This window comes from Chenopodium album, chromosome 18, assembly GCF_948465745.1.
Source record: "Chenopodium album chromosome 18, dcCheAlbu1.1, whole genome shotgun sequence".
NCBI lineage: Eukaryota > Viridiplantae > Streptophyta > Magnoliopsida > Caryophyllales > Amaranthaceae > Chenopodium > Chenopodium album.
Window position 1 is genome coordinate 15415011 of NC_137851.1, and position 14858 is coordinate 15429868.

The 14858-nt window shown below is 39.8% G+C and overlaps 2 non-coding genes across 2 annotated transcripts; both read left to right on the forward strand.

Annotated features, from left to right (window-relative positions):
• The first annotated feature begins 497 nt into the window (after nt 1–497).
• LOC145593277 (small nucleolar RNA R71) lies at nt 498–603 on the forward strand. The gene has a single exon (XR_014102637.1). It is a non-coding gene; the product is annotated as a small nucleolar RNA R71 (small nucleolar RNA).
• Nucleotides 604–13375: 12772 nt separating this feature from the next.
• Nucleotides 13376–13481, forward strand: LOC145593278 (small nucleolar RNA R71). The gene has a single exon (XR_014102638.1). It is a non-coding gene; the product is annotated as a small nucleolar RNA R71 (small nucleolar RNA).
• Nucleotides 13482–14858: the final 1377 nt, after the last annotated feature.

The window sequence follows — 14858 nt, forward strand, 5'->3', positions numbered from 1 at the left end:
GATTATTGATATAATTCACATGTTCCATTTCACTTCCATCACATTCATTACAAGGAACATTTGGGCACATAGAAGCATTATGATTATTCATTCCACACAATTCACAAGGCCAACATTCCACAATCATGCAACAAGAAGAAAGATTAGAGTTAGAGTTAGAAGGTGTACCTCTCCCCTTAATTTGGGAGGGAAGAATTGGAGCTTGGGAAGGGGGCTTCTCAAGCTTTTCTTTGAGAGACATAACTTCTTTCCCTAAATCCGCAATCAAAGTAGTCAAATCATTGATGGCACTAAGTTGTTCGATTGAGTAACCCTTGCTTGTTGGTTCTCTCTCCACTTCTTGCCAATTCATGTAATGACGAACCACTTCATCAATTGCATCAACCACTTCTTCTTCCGTTTTGTTCATGATTGGGCCTCCGGCTCCGGTATCCAAACTTGCTCTCCCATGAGAACTCAACCCACCATAGAAGATATGTATGATTTGATAGGTAGGAATCCCATGGTGTGGACACTCCCTTTGATAATTCTTAAATCTTTCCCATGCTTCATAGAGACTTTCATTTGGCTTTTGCTTGAACCCTTGAATCAAAGCTTTTGCCTCCACCGTCTTCTTTTGAGGATAGAAACGGAACAAGAAAGCTTTGGTGACATCATCCCAAGTTCTCAAAGAATTGGGCTTCACTCCTTTATCTAGCCATTCCAAAGATCTTCCTATTAGAGAGAAAGGGAACAACTTAAGACGGATAATCTCTTGAGATACTCCATTGACCTTGATTGTGTTACAATATTTTTCAAACTCCTTAAGATGGTTCAATGGGCTCTCATTCTTAGCCCCACTATATTGTCTCCTCTCAATTAGGGTGATCATTGCCGGCCGAATTTCAAAGTCAATTTCCGGTGTTGTAGGTGGAGTTATGCTGCTCTCATACCTATATGCACCGGGCACTCCTAGTTCCTTCAAGGCAACTCTTGAATTTCCTCCCATGGCTTGGGATCTATGCACACAAAACTCAAAGAAAATATTAGTAGCACGGCTACAAGTGTAGCCTAAAGTGTAAAATTTTTTTGTATTTTGCAAATAGAGTGGAATAGACTCAACAACAACATGCACTAAAAGCATCATTCCCCGGCAACAGCGCCATTTTGATGGGATGAAGAACGGTAGGTCGTTGGGCTACCACCCCACCCAATCAAACAAAATTTGTAACTCAACTAACCCCTATTTAGTGTAGTGGTAAGTCAAGGTCGAACCCAAAGGAATGGATGTCGAATGCACAATGCCTAAGTCAAGCTATTCCGAAGTCTAGTAGGGGTTTTATAGTAGAAACTAGAGCAAAGCTAGGCAATGCAAAAAGCTTGTGCTAAACAAATGCAAAGGCACTAGGGGAATGGATCCACATGCATCAACAACGAAGTTCAATCAACTTGGGGATTCAACCAATCAAGTCAAGCAATGTGAGGGAAAACCGAAATTGCAACCAAGAGAGTACATCAAGCTATTCTCCTAGAGGTCTAATTAGCGTCAACTACATCAAACACTAGCTAGGAAACATCACAAGATATCTCAATCGAGTAAATGCAAGCCACAAATCAATGGTCCGTATCAATGTGAACTCACAATGCAAACTAGTGTGAATAACAAGGGTGATCAAGCCTAATCAAGCACACACATGCACAAAATCAATCAACCAATTTAATCACATTATCAACTCAATCAATTTCCCCCAAATTAATCTCACTTCATCATCAATACATGCTTCACCACTACCCTAGCAAATAAACTACTCACAATCCATGAAGAACATCAAAATCAAAGCTAAACTAATCATCATTCCCAAATTCATCAATTGAAATCAAATTGAAACCAACAAATTCAATCAAAATCTATCAAACTATCAATTAACCAAATCAAACAACAATACTAATGAAATCAAACATTAATTTGCATTGAAGAGTAAAGAATCCTTACAAACTTGATAGAAATCAAATCAAATGTAGCAATCTTCAATCATCAATCATCAAACCCACATTTTCTCTCTCTAAAAATGCTAAGAACTAGTGTTTCTCTCTCTCTTAAATCTAATCTAATCTTATTCTCTCTAATGAAGATCTAATTCCTCTCCATAAAAGGAAATAAATATCTATCAATACAAAGAGGAAGTTGGGATTGACGTCCAAAAATAGACCCACGCCGGTGCGGGCGCTCGGAGGAGAGAGAGTGGCGCGCACGGGAACACACCCAGAAAGGTGCGCCCGCACGCACCTGGTGTGCGGCCGCACTCGTCAGATGTGCGGCCGCACACTCCTCGAGTGCGCCCGCACATCGCTGCTGCTTCCTTCTCTTGTTCTTCGTCCTAGCTCATGCGGTGCACACATCCTAGATGATGGTGATGGAGGACAAGGTAGGCAGGAACTTTATTGAATTTCTTGAAGAATATAAGCCATGAAAAGAGCATAAACAAGGCCTTGAAGCATGCTCCTTGGATCCCCCTTTTACTTGAAACTTCTTGCACAAGTTTTAGGCATGAAAATCAATGGAAGACCATGGAGAGGAAGCTCGGGAATCCTTGGACAATCAATCACAACCTACAATCAAAGGATAAAAGGCAAATAAAAGGGAAAAATAGCAAGTAAACTAGAAAATGCATAAAATAGAGAAACTAACTACAAAAAGCATGAAATGAAGAAAACTAGAATAAAATTATGGAAAACTAAAGAAAAGAGAGATAAAATGAAATAAAATTCATCCAAAAAGGGACCAAATGAGTGCCATAAATGTCACTCATCAAATTCCCCCAAGCTAAACTTTTGCTCGTCCTCGAGCAAAACAAAGCAAGAAAGATGGAGGATGAAAAATTTATAGAAAAAGAAAAAGAAAGACTCAAGATAAGAATATACACTAATACTCACTGTCGTAGGAATCGCGGTTGCTTTTAGCTACAACAAGCCCTTTAAACCCCAAAGTCGCCTATGAGGACGGGTGAGGTGTCGTAAGGGTGTCCTAAGAGTTTGACCCATAACTCTCAACCAAAATCAATGAGGCAAACCATGAAAAGGAAGGAAAATAAAATGAAAACAAACCTTTGAGAAATGAAGTAACATAAAGACTATAATGCAAATGAATGACAATCTTTCTCAAGTAGTTAAGGTATGCACTTTTCAAGATATCTAAGGTTGATTGAAACATAGGGTATGCTAGGCGTAGGAACTAGTCATCACAATCCACGTTCATCCCAAACAATCTTACCGCGTTCTCCCCACTAGTCTCAAATCTCCCCTTAGTGAGTGTCCCAATGATTCCTCGAAGGAACCGGAAAAAGAATTATTTTTAGGCTACTCGACAATCTTGACTATGCATCCCCTTTCCTTAGGCAATGACCCATGATGCCCTCCCCCGAATAGTGACTCAACTATCTAGGTCGAAAGGTCTTTCCCCAAGGTTGTAACGTAAGGCAATAAGGGTGAAGGTAGGCTAAAAATTTGAAATTTGGTGGTTTTCCTAATAGTGAAGCAAAGTACGGGCCCTTTCTTAGAATCACAATCAAGTAAACACCAATCCAAACAAAAATACTCACACCCCCAAGCTTATTCAAAGCTATAGATCACAAAGATATACACAAAAAGCGTATGCGCTTCTCTCCCAAGCTAAAATGGAGCATTGTCCTCAATGCTTAGAAGGAGAAAAGAATACATCAAAATATGTTTGAATTTTTTCACTCTTCAATTTTTTTGTTTTTTGTGTTGTTTTTCTTTTACTTGAATTTGCAATGTCCTTGCCTTTTACTTAATTCGGACGGCTTTTTCTCAAACATTTGCCATTATTCACAAAGAAAATGAAATCACAAACTTGCATTCATAGAAACCAAAATTCCAACCTATTCACCACAAACTCCATCTCAAATGATCATATTGCTTCACAAAAACCAAGAAAATGTAGAAAATGAAACAAAAGGTCAAATAACTAAAGATGTGGCTTGAAAAGAAGGGATAAGGCTCAAATGGTTGCAAGAAGGCAAATGTAAACCCAAAAATAAAGAAAATAACAAAATATAACAAAAATGAAAAATACCACCCCGAAAAATGTGCCTTTGTCCTTCCTAGATAGTTCGGTCTCGGGTTTGAGAATCATACATCAAGCTTTATTAGATTAGGTTTGCATAGTCAAGGATCCACGCCGCTCATACAAGAAATGTTGAAGGCTTGAAAAACAAGTAACCTCACAAGGATGTGGCAAAAACTCACTAATGGTGTCAAATTGACTATAGAGAGCAACTACCAACATGCCACAAACAAGTAGAATCCGGCTTCATGATCCTCCTAGTTCAAACCAACTACCCTAGCATACACCTATCCTAGAGTCAACCGAACATAGTCTCAAACCGTGCATACCTTTACAACCTAGGAAGAAAATCATGCAAAAGACAAGTCCAATGTACAAAGTTCATGTCATAAGAAAAGTGAAAAATAAAGCCTCAAAATCACATCAAAAATGAAAAGTAAAATAAAGGAAAATAAAAGAAAAAGGAAAATAAAAGAAAATTAAAGAAAAGAAATGGAGACATAGAAAAGGAAATATAGGAGAAATAGCATGCAATGGACTAGAAAGCGAGTTAAACACATAAAATTCCCAATCGACAAACAAGTGATCGATCGACATCAACGTCATAGATCCCAAACACATTACGTGTTAACAAGCATCCATCCTCGAACCATTCAACTTCTCCTAAACTAATCTTATTCTATGCAACCAAGAAAAATAAAGAGAAAAATAAGAAAGGTCTCACCGGGCTTCCAAGCTTAGCAAAAATAAACAAAGCAAGTAGAAACCACCTCGTTGCATTCCAAAAACAAAAGCTTCTTCAAGAAATCAAGTGAGAAAAAGAAAATAAAAGAATCTATATACAAAGAAAATTGTCAGTAACTTCCAAATGAAATCAGCCGAAAATTCGGCAGCATAACGACAGTAAATGAAAAATATATATCAGAGACAGTGAAACATCATGAAACATCATCATCAACAAGAATCGTCAGAATAACAACAGAGCAGATAGATAGGGAACAGAGTAAGTCATCATCAGAGGAATCAGCAGAGAAAAATATCACAGAGACATCAGATCAGAAAGAGGACATGGAGGCTAAGAAGGAATAATGCTAAATGAACCACTAGCAAGGAGGAAGACATGCAAACCACAACCAACCTAAACCAACCCCCCCAAGCTAGAAAGAGCTACCCCTCCCCCAAGCTAAACCCAACCATAGGGCAAACATGAAACACAATCATAAAACATGCAAACGGAGAGGGGTAGCCAACATGGCTCACTCAGCACTAAAGTAGGGGGTAGAACTAGAGCTCCCCCCACCCATGGAAACAACCTCCTTACCATTAGCCCTACCTAACCTCCTAAGGGCATCAGCAGCAAAATACTCAGACCAATCATCCAAAACGGGGGGGCCCGAACGACCCCACCTCCCCTCAGTCTCAGGGGAAGGGAAAGGAGCAGGGTTAGTTGGATCATAAGTCCAGTCATACCCTCCCAGCCTCTTGTAATCATAATCCCCCCTAGAGGTCCCACGAATTGCACTATGTGCCATATGTGGGCCCTCCCAATAGGGATAGCAGAGACGGGGCCCCACCGCCTTGTCGTAAGGCTCCCATTGTGGGATAGGGCCCTCTTGGGCCGGGAGGTATGGGTAGTTCACATAAGGCTCAATATCCCCCCTAGAAACATGATAATCATACACCCTCCTAACATGATAATCATAGCTACCCTCCAAACAACCATGCCCCATAGAAGAGGAAGAAGACAAGGTAAAAGTAAGGGCATCAATCTTTTCATGCAAGCTAGACAAGTCATGCAAGGAAGGAGATGAAGGAGAAAGAGGAGTAGGAGAAGAAGTACTAGGGTTACCTCCCTTAGATGATGAGGCCTTAGACCTTGGATGAGCATTTCCCGAAGGAGGCATGGAAACTCGACGAAAAGAACTTGGAATATCTCTCTTGGGCGGCTTCCAAGGGTAGGGTGAATTCTTGTCCCTCACCATAGATCCTTCGTAGGGGATAAGGCACCAATCGGTAGTCCTTGAAACTTTCCAAATGAACAAATCATCCATGATGGTGCGCTCAATGAACTTTTGGTTGATCAAGGCAAACGTGCCCAACAAGCATGATGAAGACTTCTCTCTTGGGTCCCTAATCTCCTTAAGATTCCCAATCTTGGATGCATACTTTTTGTTCAGTGACAACACAATGATGGTAATCATACCCCCTATTTGTATGCTCCCCGAGAGAAAGAAGCCGTCCCTAATGTCGATGAAATGGTCGAGCAAGTGCCTTGCAAAGTCGATCACCTCCACTTCATCATCCTTGGGTTGACTTGCCAACCATAACCAACTTAATTGTTCTTGAGACATGGCTCCAAGAGATTCCTTGGAGAAAAATGCATAAGTAAGGATGCGGCTAAAATAGCGCATCGCACCATGGACTATTGAGGCCGACTTTGAAGAGTGAGCACAATAAGCGTCTTCATTAGAAATGCTATCCCACCAATCATCTTCGTCGTACTTATGGTCGTGATGAAGAGTTTCATAAGCCGGATAAATCAAAGGCACACCCTCGATCGGCTCCGGGAAATGGAACATCTTGTTGAGGAATGAGAGGGGAATAGTATAATACTCATTGAACACTTGGAAAGATAGTGTTGGACATTCATTGTCGTTGTCACTCGTGTGCACATCGAGAGACGATAGAAATTCATATGTGAGCCTTGCAAATGTGGGAGCACTAAGATCGAGGAATTGCTCAAGGCCCAAATTCCGTGCTAACATTCGGACATCATCGTCGATCCCTAAAAGAGTGGTGGTATCATGATCATAAAATCTCGTAGAATATAATTTCCTCGATGATAGACTCTCAAATCGGTCCCAATGCTTTTGGACCTTAAACTTGATGCCGTATGTTTCCTTGATGGAGGAAGGTGGATCAATGGTTCCGCTTGAATTTGTAACCTTAGTACGTTTGGCTTGCCTTGAACCACCCATCTACAAAATATAGGACAAAGAGAATGGCTTCAAAAATAGGAATAGTATGCCTAAAATCAATCATGAATATGGGGAAAAATAAAGTGTACAATATTCAAAGAGTTAAGCAAAAATTCAATAGAGTTGAATAATGCATAATCAAAGCATCACAATTGACACAAATATTACCCCAAATCATAACTAATAGAAGCAACAATATACTATATTACCAACAAACCATTATCTCCACTATCACCATCAACATCAACAAAATACCCTAAAACTAATCATATGAAAATCCAACAAAATTCATGCCAAAACTCATAATATGCTCAAATAATATCATCATCATAATTAAATTTCACAAAACCAACATCAACAATTCCATAGTCATCAACATTAGAACAAGTAGTGGTAGTAATGGTGGTGAAAGTGAGGGTAGTACTAATCATGCTCAAAGTCTCATGAGGTATAAAAATTGAAACTTTATCACATAAAACATGTAATTATACTCTCAATTGATAGGAAATCACAAGAATAAAGCAAGAAAACACTACTACACATAAACATCTCCAACAATCATACCAACAAGTTCCAATTGAAAAATACCCAAAATTTCAAACTAGGAGAGAGAAAATATTACCTTTAGTGAAGTAGAATGAAGACTTGGGTATCAAACTAGTGAGAATTTATGGAGATTTGATGTAGAAAGATGAAAAATAATATGATGAAGATGAAGAATAACCATGAGCAACCCCAATAGATCTATGAAGGAAGTAGAATGAAGTAAGAGGGAGAGAGAAGGGGAATCGGCCTTAAAAGAGGAGGGAAAACTAACCCTCGTACACCCAGCTAGGTGCGGCCGCACATGAGGTACGTGCGCCCGCACAGAGCTCGTGTGCGGCCGCACATAGCTGGTGTGCGCCCGCACAAATATTGGGGTTTTCCTCCGAGTTCCTTCCTCCCTCACCTAGTGCGCACACCCCCTATGATGGTCATGGGGAACCATATAGGCAGTAGCTACACTTCATATTGGAGAGTGAAAACATGAAAATCATGAAAATAAACACAAGTACTCACCATCCTCCATACTTACCCATTTTTCCAACCTAAGAATTGGGACAAGTTTACCTCAAAATTGGCATCAAAATTGTTGGAAATCAACTCAAACCAACCTACAACATCAAACACAACAAGATTAAATCACAAAAACTCCATCAAAACACAAAGAAAAATCAAAAGAACAAGGAGAAAAAGTTAGAAAACACGGGTTGCCTCCCGTGAAGCGCTTATTTTAGAGTCTTAAGCTAGACATCCTCCACCTCTTTCAAGGTGGATCATAGAGAGTCATATCATGGATGACCCCCACAAATACTCCATCATAATACCGCTTGAGCCTATGTCCGTTAACCTTAAAAGTCCTCGAAAAGTCCAAAGGAGAAATTTCAATGGAGCTATTTCAGAACACCTCTTGAACAACAAAAGGACCGGTCCAACGAGACATCAATTTTCCGGGGAAAAGCCTCATTTTGGAATTGAAAAGGAGCACCTTATCCCCCGGAACAAACTCTTTCTTCTCAATGATCTTATCATGCACCTCCTTAGTTCTAGCTTTATACAAGCTAGCACAATCATACGCATCCAACCGAAGCTCTTCTAACTCATGTAAGTCCAACCAACGTTGCTCACCCGCACTAGCAAAATCAAAATTGATCTTCTTAATAGCCCAATGAGTGCGGTGCTCAAGCTCAACCGGAAGGTGACAAGACTTCCCATAAACCAAGCGATAAGGAGTGGTACCAATAGGAGTCTTAAAAGCCGTCCTATATGCCCATAAGGCATCATCTAGCTTATTTGCCCAATCTTTCCTACTCCTTGCAACCGTCTTCTCAAGAATCAACTTAATTTGACGATTTGATACCTCAACTTGCCCATTGGTTTGAGGGTGATAAGGAAGACCAAATCTTTGGTTCACTCCATGCTTCTTCAACATCTTTCGGAAAGCATAGTGCACAAAATGGGAGCCATTATCACTTATAACCGCCTTGGGGATGCCAAACCTAGGGAATATTATCTTTTTGAACAATTTCATCACCACTTTATGGTCATTAGTTGGAGAAGCAATGGCTTCCACCCACTTTGACACATAGTCAACGACAATTAAGAATATATTGATTCCCATAAGAAGATGGAAAAGGACCCATAAAATCTACACCCCAAACATCAAATATTTCCAACTCAAGTATTGGTTGTTGGGGCATCTCATTTCTTCTTGAAATATTCTCGGTCCTTTGGCATTGGTCACAACTTTTGACATACTCCCAAACATTCTTGAAGAGGTTAGGCCACCATAATCCACATTGAAGCACCTTAGAGGCCGTTCTTGAAATACCCATATGACCACCACTAGGATCCGAGTGGCACATCTTCAAAACATTTTGTATTTCCTCATTTGGCACACACTGGCGCAACAATCTATCCACACCTCTTTTGTACAAGATTGGCTCATCCCAAATATAGTGCCTAGCTTCTCTCTTGAGCTTCCTCCTTTGATTGTTGGAAAAGGAAGGAGGGAACTCCCCACAAGCAAGAAAATTCACCAAATCGGCAAACCAAGGGAGCTCCTTCACATTGATAACATATAATGAATCATCCAACATCCGGTCCTCTATAGGGGACCCATCATCTCGAACTTGAAAATCCTCAAGTCTAGACAAATGATCCGCAACAACATTTTCCGCACCTTTTTTATCCCGGATCTCAAGATCAAAAGATTTAAGCTCAAGGACCCAACGAATCAACCTCGGTTTGGATTCCTTTTTCCAAAGAGATACTTCAAAGCCGCATGATCGGTGAAGACTATAGTCTTAGACCCCAACAAATAACAACGGAATTTCTCAAAAGAATGAACAATAGCCAAGAATTCCTTTTCCGTTGTTGTGTAATTTCTTTGAGCACCATTGAGGGTCTTCGACATATAATAGATGACATGGAGCTTTTTGTCAATTCTTTGACCCAACACACCTCCTATGGCCGTATCACTTGCATCACACATAAGCTCAAATGGCAAATCCCATCTAGGGGCTTGGACAATAGGAGTAGAAGTCAAAGCTTTCTTCAATCTATTAAAAGCTTCCAAACAAGCATCATCAAAGACAAAATTAACATCTTTTTGGAGAAGATCATTTAAAGGCTTAGCAATGAGAGAAAAGTCTTTGATAAACCTTCTATAAAACCCGACATGACCCAAAAACGATCTTACTCCTTTCACATTAACCGGAGGGGGCAACTTCTCTATCACCTCAATCTTAGCTTTGTCAACTTCAATGCTTTTATGAGAAATCTTATGGCCTAGCACAATCCCTTCTTCCACCATGAAGTGGCATTTTTCCCAATTAAGCACCAAATTGATCTTTTCACATCTCTCAAGACATTTTTCAAGATTTTTGAGGCATTCCTCAAATGAAACACCTCCCACGGAAAAATCATCCATGAAAACTTCCATTTCTTCTTCAAGCATGTCCCCAAAAATGCTCATCATACACCTTTGAAAGGTCGTCGGAGCATTACACAATCCAAAGGGCATTCTTCTATATGCAAAAGTACCATAGGGGCATGTGAAGGTTGTCTTTTCTTGATCCTCGGGATGAATAGGAATTTGAAAGAATCCCGAATATCCGTCAATGAAGAAATAGAATTTGTGCCTAGTCAACCTTTCAAGCATTTGGTCAATAAAAGGGAGAGGGAAGTGATCCTTTTTGGTTGATGTGTTTAGACGTCTATAGTCTATACACATCCTCCAACCGGTGACCGTTCTAGTTGGAATGAGTTCACCTTTCTCATTCTCAACTACGGTCATACCCCCCTTTTTAGGAACGACATGCACGGGGGAGACCTACCTTGAGCTTAAGATGGGGAATATGATTCCCGCATCCAAAAGCCTGGTGATCTCTTTCTTGACTACTTCTCCCATTTGGGGATGTAGCTTCCTTTGTCGTTCAATAGAAGGTAGGGTGCCTTCCTTAAGTGTTATGTGGTGTGTGCACAAGGCGGGGCTTATGCCTTTAAGATCATCAATTGTGTACCCTAAAGCACCTTGGTGCTTTCTCAAAACACCACATAACGCTTGAGCTTGGCTCTCACTCAAGGATGCACTAACAATAACGGGATATGTAGAATTAGGGCCTAAAAATTCATACCTAAGGTGTGATGGTAGAGGTTTGAGCTCTACCATGGGAACACCTTTACCTTCTTTGGTTGAGGCCACTTGCAAAGCATCTTGACTTGATATCCCCATAAAAATTTCTTCTTTACTCCCTATATTGCCTCCATCAAGCAAATCTTCATACAATTGCACTTCCTTGCTTGGGATACCTATCTTTTCCTTATTCAACAAAACACACTCAAGAGGATCATTAGATGTGAGCAAGTGCTCATGCATGGAATTCACAATATTATCAAGCACTTCAACTCTCATGCAATTCTCAAAAGAAGAAGAGGGATATTTCATTCCTTCATTCAAATCAAATTCAACTACCTCCTCTCCAATCTTAAGAGAAATCTTAGCACTTTTAACATCTATCATAGCCCCCGATGTAGCAAGGAAAGGTCTACCTAAGATGATAGGTATTGTAGCATCTTCATCCATATCCAAAACTACAAAATCAACCGGAATAATAAATTTCCTAACCCTTAAAGGCACATCTTCTACCTTCCCTTAGGAATCTTTATCGACCTATCGGCTAATTGCAAAGTAATCTTGGAAGGTAAAAGTTCTCCTAGACCTAATCTTTGATAAACCGAATATGGCATAAGGCTAACGCTAGCTCCTAAATCAGATAAGGCATTATCAATTTGGGTCTTGTTAATGGCACAAGGGATGGAAAAGTTTCCGGGATCCTTCAACTTAGGAGGCACCTTGTTCATGATAATTGCACTACAATGTTCGGTAAGGCTAATTGTCTCCATCACATCACAAGTCCTTTTTCCACTCAAAATCTCCTTAAGGAACTTAGCATAGTTTGGCATTTGTTCAACAACATCGGTGAAAGGAAGAGTTAGATGAAGTTGCTTAAGCATCTCTACAAATTTCCCAAATTGCTCATCCAACTTATATCTACTATATCTTTGGGGATAGGGAAGCCTTGGTTTGCAAACCTCTTTCTCTTTCTCTATCACCTTCTCTACTCGTTTCTCATCAACATTTTCGCTCAAAGGACATTCATCACCTTCAACTTCAATGGGACTCTTACTAGTACTTTCTCTAGCAACACTCTTCTTAGGCACACCTCCCTCAAGGACCTTACCACTTCTAGTAACTATGGCATCCATAGGGTTCCTAGAATCTAGGTTAGGTGGAGTCAAAGAAGAAGAGTTTGCATATTCCTTGAACACACTAGTCAAGTGAGAAAGTTTTTCACTTAAATCCTTGTTATAAGCTAACATGTAATTAAACTTCTCTTCATTCAAGGCCATATAAACTTCCAAAGTTTTGGCTTGTTTCTCAATGACACTTTCCAAAAATTCCCTAGAAGAAAATGATTGATCATAGGAATTATCACTTAAACTTTTAGCATTAGGAACTAAATCAATTGGGTAACCTCTTTGAAAATTTGCTTGAAAATATCCCCTAGTTTGATTTTGGCTCCTTTGTTGACCATGGTTATCATAACCTTGATTATGATCTCCATGTCTATGGCCATGACCATGACCATTACAACCATGATGGTTATAGTTATCATGAATCCCTCGGTATCCATGATTTCTACAACCTCCATTTTGGTTATAATCATCATGATTCATATGATAATTCCTATTTCCAACATTCCTTCGAACATCAATTTTAGGTTCACAAACATGATTATTGATATAATTCACATGTTCCATTTCACTTCCATCACATTCATTACAAGGAACATTTGGGCACATAGAAGCATTATGATTATTCATTCCACACAATTCACAAGGCCAACATTCCACAATCATGCAACAAGAAGAAAGATTAGAGCTAGAGTTAGAAGGTGTACCTCTCCCCTTAATTTGGGAGGGAAGAATTGGAGCTTGGGAAGGGGGCTTCTCAAGCTTTTCTTTGAGAGACATAACTTCTTTCCCTAAATCCGCAATCAAAGTAGTCAAATCATTGATGGCACTAAGTTGTTCGATTGAGTAACCCTTGCTTGTTGGTTCTCTCTCCACTTCTTGCCAATTCATGTAATGACGAACCACTTCATCAATTGCATCAACCACTTCTTCTTCCGTTTTGTTCATGATTGGGCCTCCGGCTCCGGTATCCAAACTTGCTCTCCCATGAGAACTCAACCCACCATAGAAGATATGTATGATTTGATAGGTAGGAATCCCATGGTGTGGACACTCCCTTTGATAATTCTTAAATCTTTCCCATGCTTCATAGAGACTTTCATTTGGCTTTTGCTTGAACCCTTGAATCAAAGCTTTTGCCTCCACCGTCTTCTTTTGAGGATAGAAACGGAACAAGAAAGCTTTGGTGACATCATCCCAAGTTCTCAAAGAATTGGGCTTCACTCCTTTATCTAGCCATTCCAAAGATCTTCCTATGAGAGAGAAAGGGAACAACTTAAGACGGATAATCTCTTGAGATACTCCATTGACCTTGATTGTGTTACAATATTTTTCAAACTCCTTAAGATGGTTCAATGGGCTCTCATTCTTAGCCCCACTATATTGTCTCCTCTCAATAAGGGTGATCATTGCCGGCCGAATTTCAAAGTCAATTTCCGGTGTTGTAGGTGGAGTTATGCTGCTCTCATACCTATATGCACCGGGCACTCCTAGTTCCTTCAAGGCAACTCTTGAATTTCCTCCCATGGCTTGGGATCTATGCACACAAAACTCAAAGAAAATATTAGTAGCACGACTACAAGTGTAGCCTAAAGTGTAAAATTTTTTTGTATTTTGCAAATAGAGTGGAATAGACTCAACAACAACATGCACTAAAAGCATCATTCCCCGGCAACGGCGCCATTTTGATGGGATGAAGAACGGTAGGTCGTTGGGCTACCACCCCACCCAATCAAACAAAATTTGTAACTCAACTAACCCCTATTTAGTGTAGTGGTAAGTCAAGGTCGAACCCAAAGGAATGGATGTCGAATGCACAATGCCTAAGTCAAGCTATTCCGAAGTCTAGTAGGGGTTTTATAGTAGAAACTAGAGCAAAGCTAGGCAATGCAAAAAGCTTGTGCTAAACAAATGCAAAGGCACTAGGGGAATGGATCCACATGCATCAACAACGAAGTTCAATCAACTTGGGGATTCAACCAATCAAGTCAAGCAATGTGAGGGAAAACCGAAATTGCAACCAAGAGAGTACATCAAGCTATTCTCCTAGAGGTCTAATTAGCGTCAACTACATCAAACACTAGCTAGGAAACATCACAAGATATCTCAATCGAGTAAATGCAAGCCACAAATCAATGGTCCGTATCAATGTGAACTCACAATGCAAACTAGTGTGAATAACAAGGGTGATCAAGCCTAATCAAGCACACACATGCACAAAATCAATCAACCAATTTAATCACATTATCAACTCAATCAATTTCCCCCAAATTAATCTCACTTCATCATCAATACATGCTTCACCACTACCCTAGCAAATAAACTACTCACAATCCATGAAGAACATCAAAATCAAAGCTAAACTAATCATCATTCCCAAATTCATCAATTGAAATCAAATTGAAACCAACAAATTCAATCAAAATCTATCAAACTATCAATTAACCAAATCAAACAACAATACTAATGAAATCAAACATTAATTTGCATTGAAGAGTAAAGAATCCTTACAAACTTGA